This window comes from Haliotis rufescens, unplaced genomic scaffold, assembly GCF_023055435.1.
Source record: "Haliotis rufescens isolate VD_foot unplaced genomic scaffold, xgHalRufe1.0.p SCAF_12, whole genome shotgun sequence".
Taxonomy (NCBI): Eukaryota; Metazoa; Mollusca; class Gastropoda; order Lepetellida; family Haliotidae; genus Haliotis; species Haliotis rufescens.
In genome coordinates, this window is record NW_025963802.1 from 38747623 (window position 1) to 38769964 (window position 22342).

A 22342-nucleotide genomic window follows, 5' to 3' on the forward strand; every position below is an offset into this window, starting at 1 on the left:
CCATTGTTAGTTGTGTGTGAAGGGATTGTTGTTCCTCTAGCCAGTAATGTGTGTACACATCACATCATACCATTGGGTTTCATTAAGACCAGTGCCAGTTGTGTGTGAAGGCACTATGTTGGTCATCCATCCAGTAATGTGTGAACACATCACATTATACGATTGGGTTTCATTAAAACCAGTGCCAGTTGTGTGTGAAGGCACTATGTTGGTCATCCATCCAGTAATGTGTGAACACATCACAACATACGATTGGGTTTCATTAAAACCAGTGTTAGTTGTGTGTGAAGGCACTATGTTGGTCATCCATCCAGTAATGTATGTACATATCACATCACACCATTGGGTTTCATTAAGACCAGTGCCAGTTGTGTGTGAGGGCACTATGTTGGTCTTCCATCCAGTAATGTATGTACACATCACATCATACCATTGGGTTTCATTAAGACCAGTGACAGTTGTGTGTGAAGGCACTATGTTGGTCATCCATCCAGTAATGTGTGAACACATCACATCATACCATTGGGTTTCATTAAGACCAGTGCCAGTTGTGTGTGAAGGCACTATGTTGGTCATCCATCCAGTAATGTGTGAACACATCACATCATACCATTGGGTTTCATTAAAACCAGTGCCAGTTGTGTGTGAAGGCACTATGTTGGTCATCCATCCAGTAATGTATGTACACATCACATCATACCATTGGGTTTCATTAAGACCAGTGCCAGTTGTGTGTGAAGGCACTATGTTGGTCATCCATCCAGTAATGTGTGAACACATCACATCACACCATTGGGTTTCATTAAGACCAGTGCCAGTTGTGTGTGAAGGCACTATGTTGGTCATCCATCCAGTAATGTGTGAACACATCACAACATACGATTGGGTTTCATTAAAACCAGTGCCAGTTGTGTGTGAAGGCACTATGTTGGTCATCCATCCAGTAATGTATGTACATATCACATCACACCATTGGGTTTCATTAAAACCAGTGCCAGTTGTGTGTGAAGGCATTGTTGTTCCTCTAGCCAGTAATGTGTGTACACATCACATCATACGATTGGGTTTCATTAAGACCAGTGACAGTTGTGTGTGAAGGCATTGTTGTTCCTCTAGCCAGTAATGTGTGTACACATCACATCATACCATTGGGTTTCATTAAGACCAGTGCCAGTTGTGTGAGGGCACTATGTTGGTCATCCATCCAGTAATGTATGTACACATCACATCATACCATTGGGTTTCATTAAGACCAGTGCCAGTTGTGTGTGAAGGCACTATGTTGGTCATCCATCCAGTAATGTATGTACATATCACATCACACCATTGGGTTTCATTAAAACCATTGTTAGTTGTGTGTGAAGGGATTGTTGTTCCTCTAGCCAGTAATGTGTGTACAGATCACATCATACCATTGGGTTTCATTAAGACCAGTGACAGTTGTGTGTGAAGGCACTATGTTGGTCATCCATCCAGTAATGTGTGAACACATCACAACATACGATTGGGTTTCATTAAAACCAGTGCCAGTTGTGTGTGAAGGCACTATGTTGGTCATCCATCCAGTAATGTATGTACATATCACATCACACCATTGGGTTTCATTAAAACCATTGTTAGTTGTGTGTGAAGGGATTGTTGTTCCTCTAGCCAGTAATGTGTGTACACATCACATCATACCATTGGGTTTCATTAAGACCAGTGACAGTTGTGTGTGAAGGCACTATGTTGGTCATCCATCCAGTAATGTATGTACACATCACATCATACCATTGGGTTTCATTAAGACCAGTGCCAGTTGTGTGTGAAGGCACTATGTTGGTCTTCCATCCAGTAATGTGTGAACACATCACATCATACCATTGGGTTTCATTAAGACCAGTGCCAGTTGTGTGTGAAGGCACTATGTTGGTCATCCATCCAGTAATGTGTGAACACATCACAACATACGATTGGGTTTCATTAAAACCAGTGCCAGTTGTGTGTGAAGGCACTATGTTGGTCATCCATCCAGTAATGTATGTACATATCACATCACACCATTGGGTTTCATTAAAACCAGTGCCAGTTGTGTGTGAAGGCATTGTTGTTCCTCTAGCCAGTAATGTGTGTACAGATCACATCATACCATTAGGTTTCATTAAGACCAGTGACAGTTGTGTGTGAAGGCACTATGTTGGTCTTCCATCCAGTAATGTATGTACACATCACATCACACCATTGGGTTTCATTAAGACCAGTGCCAGTTGTGTGTGAGGGCACTATGTTGGTCATCCATCCAGTAATGTGTGAACACATCACATCATACCATTGGGTTTCATTAAGACCAGTGCCAGTTGTGTGTGAAGGCACTATGTTGGTCTTCCATCCAGTAATGTATCTCCACATCACATCATACGATTGGGTTTCATTAAGACCAGTGCCAGTTGTGTGTGAAGGCACTATGTTGGTCATCCATCCAGTAATGTATGTACACATCACATCATACCATTGGGTTTCATTAAGACCAGTGCCAGTTGTGTGTGAAGGCATTGTTGTTCCTCTATCCAGTAATGTGTGTACACATCACATCATACGATTGGGTTTCATTAAGACCAGTGCCAGTTGTGTGTGAGGGCACTATGTTGGTCATCCATCCAGTAATGTGTGAACACATCACATCATACGATTGGGTTTCATTAAGACCAGTGACAGTTGTGTGTGAGGGCACTATGTTGGTCTTCCATCCAGTAATGTGTGTACACATCACATCATACGATTGGGTTTCATTAAGACCAGTGCCAGTTGTGTGTTAGGGCACTATGTTGGTCATCCATCCAGTAATGTGTGTACACATCACATCATACGATTGGGTTTCATTAAGACCAGTGCCAGTTGTGTGTGAGGGCACTATGTTGGTCATCCATCCAGTAATGTGTGAACACATCACATCATACGATTGGGTTTCATTAAGACCAGTGACAGTTGTGTGTGAAGGCACTATGTTGGTCTTCCATCCAGTAATGTGTGTACACATCACATCATACGATTGGGTTTCATTAAGACCAGTGCCAGTTGTGTGTGAGGGCACTATGTTGGTCTTCCATCCAGTAATGTATGTACACATCACATCACACCATTGGGTTTCATTAAGATCAGTGCCAGTTGTGTGTGAAGGCACTATGTTGTTCCTCTATCCAGTAATGTATGTACACATCACATCATACCATTGGGTTTCATTAAGACCAGTGCCAGTTGTGTGTGAAGGCATTGTTGTTCCTCTAGCCAGTAATGTGTGTACACATCACATCATAACATTGGGTTTCATTAAGACCAGTGACAGTTGTGTGTGAAGGCACTATGTTGGTCTTCCATCCAGTAATGTGTGTACACATCACATCATACGATTGGGTTTCATTAAGACCAGTGCCAGTTGTGTGTGAGGGCACTATGTTGGTCATCCATCCAGTAATATATGTACACATCACATCACACCATTGGGTTTCATTAGGTCATTGCCAGTTGTGTGTGAGGGCACTATGTTGTTCCTCTATCCAGTAATGTATGTACACATCACATCATACCATTGGGTTTCATTAAGACCAGTGCCAGTTGTGTGTGAAGGCACTATGTTGGTCATCCATCCAGTAATGTGTGAACACATCACATCATACGATTGGGTTTCATTAAGACCAGTGCCAGTTGTGTGTGAGGGCACTATGTTGGTCTTCCATCCAGTAATGTGTGTACACCTCACATCATACGATTGGGTTTCATTAAGACCAGTGACAGTTGTGTGTGAAGGCACTATGTTGGTCATCCATCCAGTAATGTGTGAACACATCACATCATACGATTGGGTTTCATTAAGACCAGTGCCAGTTGTGTGTGAGGGCACTATGTTGGTCTTCCATCCAGTAATGTGTGTACACCTCACATCATACGATTGGGTTTCATTAAGACCAGTGACAGTTGTGTGTGAAGGCACTATGTTGGTCATCCATCCAGTAATGTGTGAACACATCACATCATACGATTGGGTTTCATTAAGACCAGTGCCAGTTGTGTGTGAGGGCACTATGTTGGTCTTCCATCCAGTAATGTGTGTACACATCACATCATACGATTGGGTTTCATTAAGACCAGTGACAGTTGTGTGTGAAGGCGCTATGTTGGTCATCCATCCAGTAATGTGTGAACACATCACATCATACGATTGGGTTTCATTAAGACCAGTGCCAGTTGTGTGTGAGGGCACTATGTTGGTCATCCATCCAGTAATGTGTGAACACATCACATTATACGATTGGGTTTCATTAAAACCAGTGCCAGTTGTGTGTGAAGGCACTATGTTGTTCCTCTATCCAGTAATGTATGTACACATCACATCACACCATTGGGTTTCATTAAGATCAGTGCCAGTTGTGTGTGAAGGCATTGTTGTTCCTCTATCCAGTAATGTGTGTACATATCACATCATGTCATTGGGTTTCATTTAAACCAGTGCCAGTTGTGTGTGAAGGCATTGTTGTTCCTCTAGCCAGTAATGTGTGTACACATCACATCATACGATTGGGTTTCATTACGATCAGTGTCAGTTGAATGTGTGAAGGCACTATGTTGGTCATCCATCCAGTAATGTGTGAACACATCACATCATACGATTGGGTTTCATTAAAACCATTGTTAGTTGTGTGTGAAGGGATTGTTGTTCCTCTAGCCAGTAATGTGTGTACACATCACATCATGTCATTGGGTTTCATTAAGACCAGTGCCAGTTGTGTGTGAAGGCACTATGTTGGTCATCCATCCAGTAATGTGTGAACACATCACATCATACGATTGGGTTTCATTAAAACCATTGTTAGTTGTGTGTGAAGGGATTGTTGTTCCTCTAGCCAGTAATGTGTGTACACATCACATCATGTCATTGGGTTTCATTAAGACCATTGCCAGTAGCATGTGAAGGCACTATGTTGTTCCTCTAGCCAGTTATGTATGTACACATCACATCATACCATTTTCAAGCTGTTTTTGCCATGTCCTCCAGGGTTCGTTGGTTATACATGACAAATCTACATAAATGTGCTGAGAGTTTCATATCAAAATATTGTGCTATTCCATTATAAATATTGTTCAAAAATATAAAAACAAGACAAACACAGATCTAAACATTTTTTTCCACAGTGCACTAAAAGGCACATGACTAAACTGCCAAGCAAAAAAAGGTCTACACTTAAGAATTGAATTTGGCCAAAAAATTACAAACGATTTTTAAACGTTACTAGGCTAAAAGCAGTCGCCGAAACGACACTTAAGGTATTAAACACAACTATGATAACCGTATAAAATACGTCTCAGTCGAATAACCATTTCTTGTTTGTTTCAGTTTTAGCCACCATCTAACACGGGTGTAAACTTTCTTTTGACCGGGAGTGTATATGGACGGTTAGATCAACCGTCCAGGTTGATGAGTAACGAACCATACCACGATATAGGTATATGTGTTCTCTGCTATGTGTTAGTTACAGGTTTAATGTGTAAGCAGCTGTTTCGGGCTGTTTATTTTTCAACTTACATGTACACTGTATGGTGATATTTCCTGCAGTATTGTTATTGTGTCTGAAAATTTTTTTTCGAAAGAATAGCTTTGAAATTACTTTGTTTTCTGTGTACTTTACCATACATGTTCCCCTTTGCTACCAATCAATCAATCAATAGTACATGAGAACATTAACCTTCAACATGCTATCAGATCGCCTGACAGGATGTTTAATAGCACAAACAAATGTTATGTACATCAAATGTACACAGATGTACCAAATCGATTTAGGTTAGAAGGTAAAGTGGTGACGAGGCACCTTACAGACAAACATAAAAAAGTCAACTGACTCATAATTAATTACAGTGTCAATATAAAGGAGGGTTTCGACTCATAATCGTCTAATACCGGATATAATACCTTTGCTCATGTTCAGTTATCTCATTTTACTGGTTTGTTGTTTTGTTTATTTGTTTTTTTGTTTAACGCCACACTCAGCAATGTTCCAGCTATATGACGGCGGTCTGTAAATATTCGAGTCTGGACCACACAATCCAGTGATTGATATCATGAGCATCCAGCCACGCAATTGGGATCGATGACATGCATCAACCAAGTCAGCGGGCCCGATCCCGTTGGTCGCTCTTACGACAAGCATAGTCGACTCTTACAAGCATGGGTTGCTGAAGACCAATTCTAACCCTGGTTTTCACTGGTCCATTTTATTAATACCCTGACGATTAGATGTGCGAGTAAGTGATTAAGTGAGTGAGTGAGTATGGATTTACGCTGCTTTTAGCAATTTTCCAGCAATATGAAGGCGGAGATACTAAGAACTGGACTTAATGTACCTATGCTTGGGAGTCGAACCCCGTACTTGGCCATGACGAGCGAACGGTTTAACTACTTGGCTACCTCACCGCCCAATGTTGGGATGAAATGTGGACGATCCAGACTATGACATGCGACGCTTAAGTCTGTTAATGCCAAAACATTTTAGTTAACAATGCAGAACAATCACTCCATTGTATTCAATGAGGTATTGCTTAATCTGCTTCATCGGGATACATACGTCACCGGATAACCAGTATATATAAATGTAGTTAAGACGATCATTTGATAATACCAAAACGAAACCATAAACATACTTGAACGTTATTAGACCAATAGAACATTATAAAATAAGGCATGTGTACAGTAGGAAGTGACGTTAACACTTAATGTAAGATTTTTCGTTCTAAAAATGGGGGCACGGGTGGCCCAGTCGTCTAAGGCGCCGCGATTCGCTGTGCAGAGTTGCGTCCCTTGGGCACGCCAGAAACCTAGGATTGTGGGTTCGAATCCCAGTTCGCCCCAATTACGTTTCTAGGTTTGTCAGCACCATACCCGTGCTCGTGGGTTTCACCGAAGTGGTAAACGTCTGAGACCTGCATCACTTCGGGCTTTCCTCCCACATTAAGCTGTCACGCCGTGATATAACTGGAATACTGTTAAAAGCGGCGTTAAACCCAACTCACTCACTCACTCACTCACTCGTTCTAAAAATAGTAAATATATTGTTTCCTGCTACGGAGTCTAATTTAAATATACTCCCAAAACTGTTTTTCTTTTTAAAAATTGATATGATATAAACTGAAAAATAAATACGACATACACTGAAATAATAAATATGCTAATATTAATTTCCTGTTCATGTAATATTAGTGGGTGCGTGGGTTTGGTTGGGTTTAATGCCGCTTTGAACTGGAATCCAGTGATTTCATGGCGTGTCAGATTAATGTGGGAGAAAGCCTGTCTCAGACGTTCACAACTTTGGTGAAACTCACGAGCACGGGTACAATGTATGTTGTTGATAACCTAGAAACATAATCGGGGCGAACCGCAATTTGAACCCATAAAAATTTCTAGCGTGCCCAAAGAATGCAACTCTGCACAGCCAATTGCGGCGTCTTAGATGACGCCGCTTTTACCATTGTTCCAGTTATATCGCGGCGTGTCAGCTTAATGTGGGAGGAAACCCCGAAGTAATGCAGGTCTTTGACGTATACCGCTTTGGTAAAACCTACGAAAACGGGTATGGTGCTGACAAACCTAGAAACATAATCATGGCGACCAGGATTCGAACTCCCGATCATAGGTTTCTGCACAGCGAACTGCGGCGCCTTATACGACTGAGCCACCAGTGACCCCGTGAATCTGAGCGATAGCGTCTACCATGGTGAAGTTTAAAGTCCACGTCTGCGTCCTTCGTATCGACGCCTCAATATCTGATACCGTGACACATTACCGTTTTCATGCCCTGTCACATTTTGCATAATATCGATAGTTATGATAATACTATGTCGCTATTTGTTTTCAGTTATCAATATAATCATCAAAAAGTCCCTGTTTTCCTGAACTATCATAATTTCAAAAACCGGACTTATTTGCACTTATTTGTTGTATTCAGACATCCAAATAAACCGAGGAGCAAAAGAAACTATACCTCACAGTCGTTTGTATCATATGTTTGATTTTTATTGGAGTTTGTTTGTTTGTTTGGTTATTGTTTAACGCCGCACTCGGCAATATTCCAGCTATATGACGGCGGTATGTAAATAATCGAGAATAACATGGACATTAACATGGGGTGGGGGGGGGGGGGGGGGGGGGGGGGGTACACGGAAATCACATGGACATTTACATCGGGGAATATGGGGGAGGATGACATGGACATTTACATGGGGGAGGATGGATGGGAATCACATGGACATTTACATCGTGGAGGATGGATGACAATAACATGGACATTTACATGGTGTGTGTGTGTGTGTGTGTGGGGGGGGGGGGGGGGGGCGGCTACATTGGACTCACATGGACATTTACATGGGGGGGGGGGGGAGGGTTACATGGGAATCACATGGAAATTTACATGGGGGAGGATGGATGACAATGACATGGACATTTACAATGGGGGGAGGGGGGTGTACATGGGAATCACATGGACCTTTACATGGGGGAGGATGGATGGGTATCACATGGACATTTAGATCGGGGTGGGGGTGGGGTGGGGGGTAGGGTACATGGGGGTCACATGGACATTTACATCGGGGTGGATTGATGAGAATAACATGGACATTTACAATGGGGGGGGGGGGGGTGTACATGGGGATCACATTGACATTTACATGGGGGGGTACATGGGAATCACATGGACATTTACATCAGGGAAGGATATATGGGAATCACATTGACATTTACATCGGGGGGCATCTATGGGCATCACGTTGACATTTCTATCGGGGCAGGATCTTTGTGAATCAAATTCAATGGATACTCCTTACATCTCCATTACGGGACAACATGTAACACCTTTCCTATAAACAGCTGAACAAACGTTTTCCCCAGTTAGGACATATCCAACTTTGGCAATATATATTCGCGTTGCGACTATGATTAATTCAATACACAATAACGATACAGGAAGTAATCTGCTGTCTGCAATTCACACGCAGGGAGGGCCTCATGTTAATGATATGCTGACATTGCCGGAGGGCGAACGTTGATACATGTATTGAAAAACCCATTCGTTTTACAAAGTAGGAAAAATACTGAATGGCTAAACAGTATGTTACGAGTTTGGCATATGATTTCAACTTGTTTATTCCAAAATGAATAGGACAGTTATAATGCATGGAGATTTACGTAGCACTATAAACACGAGATGAACATAGTTGGTCCCCTTTCAAACGTTGGCATTACATTTACACAGAAATATTTTTCACAGATGTTAATGAAACGATGTTGTTCATAAAATGTATAAGATTAACACTAGGTATCACCACTAACTGATAGTGGTTCATTATACACGAGTAGTCAATCTTGCAGGAGATTTCCTGTGAATTCTTGTGGTTATGGAAATTGATTTTTCGCTTTTATTGAAAGTATCAGTCTTATACATAACCATCTTGATGTTCAACATGAGTGTAAATCTTTGAGGAATGCCTAGTTCTCCCCAAAACGATCGTTTTACTAAAACCAGAAGTCCGAAATAATGATTCAACTTGTGTCTATCCTAGGAGTTAGTGAGTGAATAACTTGGGGTATAGAGAAAACGTCCACCCGCGAAAACGTCCGCTGGTCAATTAGAGAGAACAGCCGTCGAGTTAGAGAAAACGTCCTTTGTACTTAGAGAAAACGTCCTCTGGTCATATAATACTTTGAGTGTTTAGCAAGTTATTATATAACAACATAATCATAACATTGTGCACTCTTGTCTTAATAAAAGTTTCACTTTGTCTTAATAAAAGTTTGCACTTTGTCTTGATAACATTTAGCACATGTCACATCTAGTTTTTACATCATTTGTCATTTACATGTCAATCACTGGTCCGTGCATCATGCTGCAGTTTGACAGTAGTTCACCAGCTGTGATATCATTGTTCTGGTAGAGTCGCCACGCAGCAAAGATTTTCTTGTTTGTGACTGGCGGTTTTTCTGGCGTGGCTTGTCAACTTTCTTTCCTGCAGCATTGTGGCCTGGATAGGTAGCCTATGAATAAAGAAGATATGGAATCAAAATGAATTCATAACGCGAACTATTGATTTAAACATGATCAATATCGAAGTTTGGACCCACAACAATCATGATTAATTGAAATAAACTTTATTAAGTGTAATATATACTTACAGCGAGACCACCTTCTTGCACTTGCCTCCAGATTGCCTGAGTGTTGTGGAACAGGCAACTACGCAGTCGCACGTCAGGTAGAGTCTGGCGGATAGCTGCCAAGGACGCGGTTTCAACGTCCATCACCACTGTCTGCACATCGGGACGTCTCGGAAGAACAGCAAGCACCTTCTTCAAGCAGGCGATGTGGGCAATTTTATTAGAATAAAGCACATTAGAATGAAGCACATTAGAATAAAGCACATTAGAATAAAGCACATTAGAATAAAGCACAAGGGCACCGTCTTTGTAACCTGACCCGAACGCGAGAAAGCACGAACCGACAAAATCTGGTAGAACGGACGCTTAACAATTTTAAACGTACCGTCTATAAACCAGTGTCTTGCTTTACCAACCAGCGTTATTGGACGGTCATCTTCATTATCTCCTTTCATAAAACAACAAGTATTTACACATTGATTGGAAACCATTTGGTAGTGAGTCCTTTTGATAATCCTATTTTTTTTATCTCTTAAAACAACATTAAAACGACATTAAAACCCAGTGTACAAATCATTAAGTGTCATATCATTCAATTAATTTTATCAAATTCCAGCAAAAATATACAAGAAATAAAGTTAGCGTGGACATAGGACGTTTTCTCTAAACATATCGAACATTTTCTCTAAACATATCGGACGTTTTCTCTAAACATATCGAACATTTTCTCTAAACATATCGAACATTTTCTCTAAACATATCGAACATTTTCTCTAAACATATCGTACGTTTTCTCTAAACATATCGGACGTTTTCTCTAAACATATCGAACGTTTTCTCTAAGACGTTTTCTCCAGTTCCCAATAACTTTGGCATGACGCTGCTGCGAACGTTATTTCAGGGGCATGGTGCTGATAAACCTAGAAACATAATCAGTTCGAATTTGGGATTCGAGCCTACGGTCAGAATATTATGCTTCTCGCACGCATTAGGAATGCAAAAATATGCGACACTTTGCACGACTGGACTACGAATGACCTCTATCCCTTGACATTTCAAGATGATTCATGTAACAGTCTTGAGAATTATCCAGTCTGGCACATTGCCAGAAACCATCACAGACCACAGACGCCTTGTGGACATTTTAGTATTTGCCCCAATAAATAAGCTATCTCGAAACAGCATGACATTTTGTGGTATCCGTACACTACAGATTTATTGTTAATATAAATAGTGAAATGTCATCGCCAGAGAATGTCTCCATTGCCTGACGAAACAGATTCTATTGGGCGTATTCTATGCTATCCGAAATATGTTTTTTGACGGAATACTGTATTAATGTCCAACTCTGGGAACAATAAAAAAAAAAGAAAAAAAAGAAAAAAAGAAAGAAAGATTCTATTTGGCGTTAAAAGGCAAAATAGTGATGAAAGTCATTTGAGATCTATAATGACACCAGGTGTTCGCGCGACGGGTAAGCATGTCCTAGTCTACCTGCTCTACTCTACACTTATGAGTGAGTAAGTGAGTGAGTTGGGTTTAACGCCGCTTTTAACAGTATTCCAGTTATATCGCGGCGGGTCAGCTTAATGTGGGAGGAAAGCCCGAAGTCTCAGGTCTCAGGTTTCATACGTTTACCACTCGGTGAAACCCACGAGCACGGGTATGGTGCTGACAAACCTAGAAACATAACCGGGTCGAACAGGGATTCGAACCCACAAACATAGGTTTCTGGTGTGCAGGTTTTAGACGTTTACCACTTTGGTGAAACCCACAAGTACGGTAACGCCGCACTAAGCAATATTCCAGGTTTATGACGGCGGATTATCAAATCTGGATCGGTCAATCCAGTGATTGATATTGTGAGCAACGGGGTACACACAAATGCATGAAGTCGCCTCTTTCGGCCAGCACAGAGTTAATCCTAACCATAAATCCCCCATTGGGGACGTTTACCACTTCGGTGACACCCACGAGTATGGGTAACGCCACACTAGCAATATTCCAGCTGTATGACGGCGGATAATCAAATCAAATTAATATTGTGATATACATACAAATGCGACTAAAGGGATCGGTGGTCAGGCTCGCCGACTTGGTTGATTCATGTCATCGTATCCCAGATCGATGCTCATGATGTCAATCACTGGACTGTCGGGTCCAGACTCGATGAATTTCAGACCGCCGTCATACATTCGTCATCACTCGCCCCTTTCCGTAACCTGCAAGAAAACTCGTTCCCCTATGGATGAATGTTATGTGCGAAAATACGACAAACCAATCAGAATGCGCGTATGATTTCAATTTCTTCGTCAAATAAGCCCTCAGAAATAACTTTGGATTTTACATATATATTGCATCTAAAAATATTACCAAGACACAGTTAAATGTGTTCAGTCATACTGTATAATTCCGCATGTCCCGATGTTCTTTAAATTGCATCTGAAATATATATGAACCATTACGCAACGAGTTGACAATTGTTTTAGGTATGCCCGTTTCCGCTAAGACGGAACCTTGTCGCAAAAATGGCCATGAGAGGGGCACGAGTCGCTATTCGGCTTGTCCCGGAATTACACGAGTTGGTCACGAATGCGCCGTCATGTAGCTGGAATATTGCTGAGTGCGGCGTTATCCATGTTCGTGGTAAACGTCCGCTGTGGGGATTTCGGGTTAGGATTAATCCTGCGCTGCCCGAAGAGGCGACGAGGCGACTAAAACAATCGTTAAACAAATCAAAACTTAAAAGTATTAAGTCGCCTCTTACAGCCAGCGTATGTTGTTCGGGACTAATCCTAACCCGGAATCCCTAAGGGTCATAGTGTTGTAAGTGTGCATAGCGGCAAAGAGCCAGGGAGCGTCATGACAACTGTCAATCCTGATTGATGATTAGCACCACTTGACCTCCACTCACTGACGTTCAGAGAAACGAGTATAGCAACTCATTACCACTGACTGAATGACGCATTTGACCTTTTGAACACCACCACAGCCTGGTGTGTTCCACAATGTACGTTGGGGGGCGGTCGGGTAGCCTAGTGGTTAAAGCGTTCGCTCGTCAAGCCGAAGACCTGGGTCCGATTCCCGACAGGGGTACAATGTGTGAAGCCCATTTTTGGTGTCCCCCGCCCTGATATTGCTGTAATATTGCTAAAAGCGGCGTAAAATCAAACTCACTCACTCACACAATGCACGTTGGACATACACTGCTCCTGAAGTGAGTGAGTGAGTTGGGTTTAACGCCGCTTTTAACAGTATTCCAGTTATATCGCGGCGCGTGAGCTTAATGTGGGAGGAAAGCCCGAAATGATGCAGGTCTCACACGTTTACCCCTTCGGTGAAACCCACGAGCACGGGTATGGTGCTGACGATCCTAGAAACATAATGGGGTCGAACCGGGATTCGAACCCACAATCATAGGTTTCTGGCGTGCCCAAGGGACGCAACTCGGCACAGCGAATCGCGGCGCCTTAGACGACTGGGCCACCCGTGCCTCCTGCTCCTGAAGACGTTATGCTGTTTATGATATCGGTTAGATTGAAAACCTCGCCATCAGGACGGCGTTAACAAAGGTTCGGAATTGCGTATAACACAAAAGCCTTTTGTTTATATGTAGAGTTGTATGAATTTGGTCTCCATGACAAATTAGATCTGGGGTAACGGGATATTACTGTGTTCCTTAGAAGGGAAATTGCAGATCCATAAAACAATATTTAGTTAAGTATTAGACTTATCCTGTATTATATTAAATTCAATCATGAACATGAGTTTCCTCGCCATTTGAGATCCTTGTTTCGCCTTAGACAAGGTAAGTTGTCTACTAGGAGAGTATGTGTGTGTGTATGTGTGTGTGTGTGTGTGTGTGTGTCTGTCTGTGTGTGTGTGTGTGTGTCTGTGTGTGTCTGTCTGTGTCTGTCTGTCTGTGTGTGTGTGTGTGTGTGTGTGTGTCTGTGTGTGTGCGTGTCTGTGTGTGTGTGTGTGTGTGTGTGTGTGTGTGAATGCAACATTTAGTAATGGGGTCGGGTGGTTGTCAAAAGTCGCAATGTCCTGTAATTGCGCTGCCTTGTATAACCCCATTTGGCCATTAAAGTCTTTCAGTGCCATTCATTTGTGGGTTGATGACTTGTGCTAATCAAATAAGAACATATATTCCTCTTTAGGGCGTTTCAGCTTCTTGTGGGAGGACGTGGTAAGTCATGTCTAAGACGTCTACTACTACGGTAGCTACGAATATTGACTGAGCTGGTGGTATAATCGGGTCGAAGGTTGGATTCGAACTCACGACTGACCGATTACTGCAGCTCAGAGAACCTACATGCATCGAAGACCACATATACCTCCATGACCAAACATATCTCCAAGACGACGATGCCTTTACTACTGTAAAGGCGTCGTTTCGGTATATACTTATACCGTTGTCAAGCGAGACTGAATGAGGAACATTGTACAGAATATATATAGTTGGTGGAGGAATAACAGTAGAGGATTAACGGAAACAACAATTGCATATATGAGTAGGCAATGGCTTCTTGTACTAGTCCGGACTGATGCCGATTTATAGTGCTAGCTCACTGAGATACCATGCCGCAGTTTAACATGAATACACCACTCAGACGCAGTATACTGACTCCGAGACGACCAGTCCTTGTTTTAGCCCCTTAATGCCGAGCGCCAGACAGGGTAACAACAAGTATAATATTTTACCGTCTTTTGGTATGACGCGGCCGGGGATGGAACCCGGACCTTCCGCTCTCCGGGCGGACGCTCTACCACTAGACCACGGAGGCGGTCAGGTGGGACATGAAGCCAAATGAACAGGAAAAGTTTGCATCGGTGTGGTGATTATTGCTATGGGCTATTTCAACCGATCCGCCAACTTTGAACTCATTAACTCCATAACTTGCGTCTACTTTGTCATCCGTCAACTTCTAAGTAATGCCCATCAAACAATATGTGAATGAAGATGGAACTACACATATACTGTTCAAAAAAAGAAACGCACAGATAGATTTTCAGTAAATTTATTGTACCTAATAAAGTCGATATATTTAATTTAATATCATAAATACAAATAGGAGATTTTGGAGCTCGATAGTCACATGTTGTCGTTGTACAAAGGCAGTGAAAACTGTTCATTGTCATGTCACATAAGGCCACAAGTTTGCGAATATTTGTCGAATATCAGGCCACCAACATTTGCCAATACCATATATCCAATTTATATACCGGATTTTTTTGTGCAGTCAGGTTCTATGAACTACATACTACCTGTGCGTTTCTTTTTTTGAAGAGTGTACGTGTTGACATAATAACTGGACACAAACTTTAGACCGTGTTGTAAACTGTAAACTGTTGAAACCTAAATGTGAAACGGTTCATGTCAATATGTCAAACCTGCCACAAATGACTCCATACTTGTTTGTTTTTTCGTTTGTTGTTTTACGCCGCACTCAGCAAGATTCCAGCTATATGATGGTGGTCTGTAAATAATCGAGTCTGGACCAGACAATCTAGTGATTGACATCGTGAGTATCGATCTATGCAATGTGGGATTACGATGACATGCATCAACCAAGTCAGCGAGTCTGACCACCCGAACCCGTTCGTCGCCTCATACGACAAGCATGGGTTGCTGAAGGTCAATTTTAACCCGTATCTTCACGGGTCACACCAGACTTGCACACACGTATACATGTTATACATGTTATACATGTATATGGATCTTTGTAGCAGGGCTGGTGGGGTAGCCTAATGGTTAAAGCGTTCGTTCGTCACGCCGAAAGCCCGGGTTCGATTCCCCACATGGGTACATGGTGTCCACCGCCGTGATATTGTTGAAATATTGCTACAGGCGGCGTAAATCAATATTCACTCACTCACGCACTTTGTAGTGATATTGCAGTGACAGCAGCATCACTGATAACTGCTAGAAAGAGTTTCACATCACGTCACATCGCATCAACACTAAGACATACCCTTCTCTAACAGTGAAATGAAATGCAATGTTATTTCTCGCTGCTGGCAGCAATATTCAAACCAACCAACCAGGGTATTTTATATCCTGTCTGTGATATTAGATACCGTGGGGTGCACGGGTGGCCCAGTCGTCTTAGGCGCCGCAATTCGCAGCGCACAGTTGCGTCCCTTCGGCTCGTCAAAAAACCTAAAATCGTGGGTTCGAATAATTGAATATTGAACGCGACGTTAAACACCATTTCATTCTCACCTCACTTTGCATATAGATCTTGACTGTTCAGTAGAGCATTAGAGCATATAACAATACTCTCGTGTTTCAACATTAAACGACACACTGAACACATGCTTATCATCAAGTCGGGGCCAAACAATCAAGTTATTGACGTTATGAGTATCCATGCAGCACAGCACACCACGCAACGACAAAAACTGGAAATTTAGTTTAATTTGGAAAACATTGTTCTTTGAAAATGGGAGCCGAATCGGAACGATTCATTTTTAAAGTTAACGTGTACATGAATAAGTTTATATATATAACACCCACTGTTTAGCGGGTTATCGAATTTGTTAACTTCATCAAAGTGTCGCCATCGGACCTTGAAGCCTCGATAATTTCACGCTGGTACCCTTAGCAAGTTTCATGTCAATATGACAAAGCTTCTTTTTAAACCAAAAAAATCTACAGTCAAATCAAATCGACAACGAAAACATGTGTTATCTACTATAGTTTTTAATCAACAACAGTTGTATATATCAAAGCAGACAAAAATGATGACATTGATAAACCTTCCGGGTGTAGGAATACCTACTTTGACATGAATCAGATGATTGTTTAATTTATGCACAAAAGCTGGCACGCCCATATAGTCAGTAGCCAGTCAGTGGAGAGTAGGATCAAAACTAAGTTCATAGGACCTGTCAATCAAGGAAAGAGGCGAGAAGAACTGCAACAGTTAGACTGTAATGAACCGGAACAAAGATGTCCGGGAGAACGCGGCTGTTTCAAATGACATGGGCAGTAACCACCAGATTCAAACATTAGTTCCCTGAGAACGGGAAGACACAGTTGATTGGTTGGTTGGTTGGTTGGTTGGTTGGTTTGCTGTTTAACGCCGCACTCAGCAATATTCCAGCTATGTGACGGCGGTCTGTAATTAATCGAGTCTGGACCAGACAATCCAGTGATTAATATCATGAGCACCAATCCACGCAATTGGGATACCATGACATGCATCAACCAAGCCTGACCACCCGATCCCGTTTGTCGCCTTTTACGACATAGTCACCTTTTACGGCAAGCATAGTCACCTTTTACGACAAGCATAGTCACCTTTTACGACAAGCATAGTCACCTTTTACGACAAGCATAGTCACCTTTTACGGCAAGCATAGTCAACTTTTACGGCAAGCATGGGTTGCTGAAGATCAATTCTACCCCGAATCTTCACGGGTCAGACACAGATGGAAAAATGCGAAATGAAACCCGAAGACATGAAATTTGTGGAATCCAGGCGAGCGGACTTAAAAAATAGGAGAGCAAGCTTGCACTTTTGCTGTTTCATTCCTTCTCCGCCTTCGGTCTCAAAGGGTAGTTTGGACAATGAATATGCATGAATTTCCTGAGCATGACGTTACACGTGAGCAGAAAGGGAATTACATCGCGTGTCATATTTGGGTTCCCCGAAATTCCGCTGCAATAAAAGTATTCCGCTTCGGTGGGCGTGGCTTATGTTTTTACATTCATTTGGAAATGAATGAAAAAAACCCACATGACCAATTCAGCTAATCAGAATGCAGGAATCACAATGAACACAACGAAAATGTGATTATTTGCATATGTAACTTGGCTATATAGAGCATTCAGCTTGTTGCGATGTGCCAGTGCGCTAGGATTGCCTAATCAGCGTCCAAAATACCGACCACTGTGCAACCCTCCTACAGGTGTGATAAAAATCAATAGAAAATTCCAAAAATATCGAGGTGATGTTAAAGGTTTATCGGAGTCCGTTATAACATAGATTTATTTAGTGTGGATATTGATTCGTAACAGCTGCAATAAAAATAAAAATATATATTGTAAGTGCATTACACGTTGTTTCATGTGACTGGTTGACCATGAATACATGTCTGAGCAAAGATCAATGCAAGCCTCAAGTTATCATTATATGGTGTTCACACAGGTGTCATGACGTGCAGCACCTGAGGTGAGCAAGATACATAGAGATTTGGTTTGGTTTGTTAGTTATTTAACGCAGCACTCACCATTATAATCATAAAAAGTCCATTTTCCTCAACTATCATAATTTCAAAACGGGCCTTATTTGCACTTATGTGTTGTATTCAGACACCCAAATATACAGAGGAGCAAAAGAAACTATACCTCACAGTTGTTTTTATCATATGTTTGATTTTTAATTGATTTTAACAGTCTGTTTGTTTATTGTTTTACGCCGCACTGAGCAATATTCCAGCTATATGACGGCGGTCTGTATGAAATCGAGTTGAGTTGAAAACAGTTCCAAATTTGTTTTTCAAAAACAGTACCTATTTGTTCTTGTTTGTTGTATTCAGATACCCTAATAAACTTAAGAGCAAAGGACACTTTACCTCTCAGTTGATTTTGTCATTTGTTTGATTTGCAAATGAAAATATCATCAGCAATATTATATCCAAAAACTAACTGTACTGGCGCTTAGTCAACACTCAAGGAATAGTTTACATGGTATTCGAATTCTGTCTTAAAATAATCCGGTGATTGACCTCATGAGCATCGATCCACGCAATTGGGATATAGTGACATGCATCAACCAAGTTCGCGAATCTGACCACCCGATCCCGTTAGTCTCCTCTTTTACGACAAACATGGCTTGCTGAAGACCTATTCTACCCCGGATCTTCACGGGTCTGAGATACATAGAGATTACTAAACGAGTGTCTGTCATTTAAGATACTTACAACGCGGGTTCCAAAGGCGAGTTTAATACCTTTTGAAACATCGAGTTGTAAGATAAATGGTATCTGACAGGCATGAGTGCTGTAATCTGTTTTGTACACACAAACTGAACTAAAACGATTAAATCCCTTGATCCATATGTCACTAAACGTGGAGACTATAAATATAATTACATATCTCTCTTCAGGGTTCAGGACAATCTGTTTACAGAAATGCTGGACTTCCTAAACGATATCCCGTGAAGATTCCGGGGTAGAATAGGTCTTCAGCAACCCATGCATGCCGTAAAAAGCGACTATGCTTGTCGTAAAAGGCGACAAACGGGATCGGGTGGTCAGGCTCGCTGACTTGGTTGATACATGGCATCAATCCCAATTGCGTGGATCGATGCTCATGATGTCAATCACTGGATTGTCTGGTCCAGACTCGATTATTTACAGACCGCCGTCACATAGCTGGTTTTATTGCTCAGTGCGGCGTTAAACAACAAACCAACCAACCAACCAACCAAAACGATATCATTCATGTAAAATTTTGGGGTAAGACATTTACTAAAGAAGTAGGCAAATATGCTCCCCTTCTTGCTGATATCGTTCTTTATGCATATGAAGCTTCTGCTCTATTGGCAAAGGCAAAACAAGGTTATTTGGTCAAGAAGTTTAACTGATGCTTCAGGTATACATCTGGTATAGTTAAAAAACTATGAAACAGCCAACCCCCTTCCACTGATTTACCAACCGGAACTAGAAATAGAGGAGACCACAGAGACCGCCTCGTCTGTCTCATATTCAGATCTATGCATAAGGATTCAGAGTGACAAAACACTCTCCACAAGACTGTATGACAAGAGGGATGACTTCAACTTACCAATCGTCAACTTTCACTTTTTGTCCAGCAACCGTCCAGCCTTTGGTGTCTTCGGAGGTACACCGAGCATGCCTTGGTGTATCAAGGACCTTTCGATATTTGCCGCATCAGTGACAAAAGTTGATGTCCGATTTTTTTAACAAAAATCATGTTCCATTGTATTTTCAGGTGAACAATTGACTTGCCTTTGCATGTGCGTGTGACGAGTGCCACTGGAGGAGCAGGATACGCTCACATTTTCGCGAACTCATCGCTATTTGATAGTGATTCGCAAACACGTGCTCATGATACAATCGGAGTCGTGAAATCGAGAAATTTGTAATGACTATGAAAGGGTGGTTACAATCCGGGTACGGAGCAGTAGTCAGGGCCCACTTGCACAAAGCGATCTTAGCGCTAAGATGATCTTAACTCCAATACTTTAACATAGGCTTACGGTAGTCTTAGCGCTAAGATCGCTTTGTGCAAGTGGGCCCAGGTCACTGCGAGCGATTATATTTAGCAGTGTGTGTATCTCGAGCTACTACAAACAAACACACAAGATCATCACATTTGGCTGTATTGGATTACAATTTGTGAAATGCCAGCTATAGATAAAGCACCTATACTTGCTACACCTTACCTACCTGTCGTCGGAGTGATGTGTTCAAACCCGTGAAGATCCGGATTAGAATTGAACTTCAGCCTTAAGAGGCGACTAACGGGATCAGGTGGCCAGGCGCGGTGACTCTGTTGATGCATGTCTTCGTATCCCAATTGCGTAGATCGATACTCGTAATGTCCATCACTGAATTGTCTGATCCAGACTCGATTATTTACAGACCGTCGTTCTTTTTGCTGAGTGCGGCGTTAAACAAGAAATGAAGAAACTTCCTATTTAGTCTTTACCTTATTTCGTTCCATCCATAAAATTTGTTACCTGTAATATCAGGCGCCGCCTGAGACATAGACTACAAACATACAAACATAATTATAAGGTGATCATGTTGTACGATGTTGCTGTGTAAAGTATATATTGACACAACTTGTACTCACAGTTAATGCAGAACATACATGTATTATAGTAATGTACGACCGCCTCCGGGGTCTAGCGGTAGAGCGTCCGCCCGGAGAGCGGAAGGTCCGGGGTTTGATCCCCGGCCGATTCATACGAAAAGACGTTAAAAGATGGTACTTGTTGTTACCCTGTCGGGTGTCGGCATTAAGTGGCTCAAAACAAGGACTGGTCGGCTCGGAGTCAGTATACTGCGTCTGAGTGGGGTATTCATGTTAAACTGCGGCATGGTATCTCAGTGAGCTAGCACTATAAATCGGCATCAGTCCGGACTAGTACAAGCAGCCACTGCCTACTCATTTATTGCAATTGTTGTTTCTGTTAATCCTCTACTGTTATTCCTCCACCAACTATATATATTCTGTACAATGTTCTATACATTCAGTCTTGCTTGACAACGGTATAAGGATACACCGGATGCATCAGTCCGAACTAGTACAAGCAGCCACACACACACGTGCATGCACGTTGCTCTATAAGTGCAATAATCTTGGACGCGATGTTAAACCCAATTTCACCTCACCTCACTATAATTATGTATATGGGGACACGAGAGAGACGATGCAATTGTGTCGTGTATAATTCAGGAAGATGATTTCTTATTTCTGAAGGACATGACACTTTTCTACGTTTTGCTGTTTGGCATAAGAATATAAGTTAAAATGATGGATGTCATACCAATATCAGATTTTTAGACCACCGTCGATCCTGTTACACAATCCACGAAGAAGTGAAAAGGTTACAGGTCACTTTGATACACGTGGGCGGAAGCTTGACCAGGAAGCGGATGTCCATCTGTATATATATGCACGGCGATGACCACCACTGACCAGTACCTGGCGCATCTCGCTCATTCCACTCAGAATTCATTTGGAAGGTAAGTGACAATATCTGATAGTGTTTTATCAGCTGCTTTATAATATTAGATGCTTATTTTACTGATGCGTTTCCTAGTTTTGACATTAACATGGTAGCAAGTCAAAATATGAATAAGGACCGCCTCCGTGGTCTAGTGGTAGAGCCTCCGCCCGGAGAGCGGAAGGTCCGGGGTTCAATCCCCGACCGCGCTAAAAGACGTTAAAAGATGGTACTTGTTGTTACCCTGTCTGGCGCTCGGCATAAAGAGGCTAAAACAAGGACTGGTCGCCTCGGAGTCAGTATACTGATATTCATGTTAAACTGCAACATGGTGTCTCAGTGAGCTAGCACTATAAAACACACACACACACGTGCATGCACGTCGCTATAAGTGCAAAAATCTTGGACGCGACGTTAACCCCAATTTCACATCAGCTCACCAAAATATGAATAATAATATTTGGCA

The 22342-nt window shown here is 41.9% G+C and overlaps 1 long non-coding RNA gene across 1 annotated transcript in view; it reads left to right on the forward strand.

Annotated features, from left to right (window-relative positions):
- The window catches only part of LOC125378365, a 49226-nt gene that overhangs the window by 21168 nt on the left and 5716 nt on the right, over positions 1 to 22342 (forward strand). Inside the window, exon 2 of the long non-coding RNA XR_007220227.1 lies at positions 21706 to 21895. This is a non-coding gene — a long non-coding RNA (uncharacterized LOC125378365). The remainder of the gene's footprint in view (positions 1 to 21705; positions 21896 to 22342) is intronic.